Source organism: Oratosquilla oratoria, chromosome 20 (assembly GCF_046742065.1).
Source record: "Oratosquilla oratoria isolate Oo_2021 chromosome 20, ASM4674206v1, whole genome shotgun sequence".
Classification (NCBI taxonomy): Eukaryota; Metazoa; Arthropoda; class Malacostraca; order Stomatopoda; family Squillidae; genus Oratosquilla; species Oratosquilla oratoria.
Genome location: NC_134796.1, coordinates 46,765,803 through 46,768,153, shown reverse-complemented (window position 1 = coordinate 46,768,153; position 2,351 = coordinate 46,765,803).

Here is a 2,351-nt window from a genome sequence, read left to right as displayed (position 1 = left end):
TAGTTATGGACCAAAAGTTCTCCTGTCGGCATTCTCCTTCTTTGTAATAATTTGTAAGTCGATATCCCTTGGACCCAACGATGATAGTCTGATGAGGACAGAATTCTAATATTCCTCACCCATTGACATTTCACCTCCATAGGGTAGACAATTCTCCTCTAGTTGCCCATCAGAATAATGTCAAATCCATAGAATAGAAATTCGTCCTTCGTTGACAATTTTATAGAAAGAAACTGACAAGTTATTTATTTTCTTTAAATGGCAATTATAAATATTCAATGCAAACCCATTAACACACTAACATTTGTCAGTGACTCAAAAGAGAATGAGGGGGCCTAATTTTTCTCAGATACCTCTCTAAATTTCTAGGAAAACATAGCACCTGTCTGCTCGGAAAGGTACTTCCGGAGCACACAACCCGTGACAATCGCTCCCTAGATATTTTGGGGGCTCCATATGGTAGGAACAGGGTACGTGTCGTAAGTGTGAATGGAGACAAAATGTCTTTAATGGAAAGTTCTCTGTCTGAGGGCTCCCGGCACCATACCACGGAGCGCCAGCGAACGTACGTGCGTTCAGTGGGCTTTCCCAGTTTACATATGCTTTTGTATATATATGCACTACGACTGTGGCGCATAACTCCAACTGAGTTAACGTATAGCAATATCCAAGATGGCTTATGTCACCATTGCACGCAATAGCAGCAAATGTCTGGACAAGATGTGGGAACGATGCCAGAAAGAATTAGACATCAACTTCGAGTTCCGTTGCTACGACGGCGTGGTTCGAGCTCACCAAGGAGTCGTCTTCGCTGCCTCCGACCTCCTCGCCAGTGCCTTTGAGAAGTGTCCCTCCGTGCGATGGGTGCCCATGCCCCACGTGTCCACGGAGGACATGAAGGCCGTCATGCGGTTCATGTACGGCCAGAGTGTGCAACTCCCGCTCGTCCGCCTCCACTCGGTGCTCACCATATTGGAAGACTTCAACGTGGACACCAGAATCGTCATAGCCGACGTGCAGAACAGCAGCTAGACCGTTGCCCTTTCGTGTTCTTTCATGTCTACCACTTCGTTAAAAATATATTTATATACATATACACGTTGTCTTTAGAAACTCCTTTCTCCACGACCATCCTGACAAATTAACATTTGCATGTTAAAAATGCTGTCTTTAATTTTGGCTGATAATTCTTTTTGGTAAAGATAGATTTTACTAAACATTGGATGGCAAAATTATTTACATGTTGAATTGATTTCCATAAGACTATAGCTAGATCAGGAGCTGAACATGCATGAGATCGTATATAATTGTTACCCCTCTTCAACGCTGATTTTGGATCACATGACAAATCGTCACCCCAAATTTCGACAGGGTGACAATTCTTCATGTGGGCTATCCTAGGGTGACAATTCTTCATGTGGGACATCATGAGTTTACGATTCTCCGGTTGTATAAGTTCATGATAATAAGCATAACCATCATTCAACCTAACCTAATCTTTATTCCACTGTTGATATTCGGCGTACTGGGGTGACAATTCTTTAGGTGGGATCTCATGGGATGACGATTCTTTATATGGGCGCTCTAGGGTGACAATTCTTCATGCGACCCCTGATTTTAATCTCTAAACATCCACCAACTCCCATCGGTTTGGGCCACAGGCAGAGAACCATGAGATGGTTACTTGGGGCGGATGTCGGAAAGAAGCATATTGTTTGTAATTGGTGGTTGCGAATAAGTTCACCAAAAAGAAACACTATGTTAGGACGGAGCCTTTATTGTATTAGTGCGACATTTCACTCGTTACGACTTTATCGACTATATGATAAACCTGTGACAAGCGAAGTGTTATACTTATAAAGTTTCCGTCTTCAGATGGTGTTTCTCAAGAAACATCTTAACACAACCCTGTCAACACCCACCTCCTCCTTGAGGGTATTGACTACCTATCTTAGGAACTTTGGAGTTTCCCTACGGATCAGATTCACGCAGCATTATTTCATGATTGAAGACCAATCTCCAACAAAGAAAACGCACAAATCACTTTTAACTTCTACCATACTCCGTTCTGCTACCCTTCTTGATTTCCTCTTCTGCACAATATTGTCCAGCAGAACAGAAGAGCTGATTGTTACCGACAAAATACTATGTTAGCCAACTGGATCAAAGGTCTCTCTACTATCTTCCACCGTTTCTTAACACATCCATCATGCAAGGGAAGTTGAGAACCAGCTACTGCTCGCCTCCTGTCCGGTGACACGGACACTGTCCTAGGTTAGCACAAAACAGGTAACACAGGATCGTTGCTGGGTGTCGTGAGGCAGCGGGTGTCCAGTCAGAGGGACTCGAGG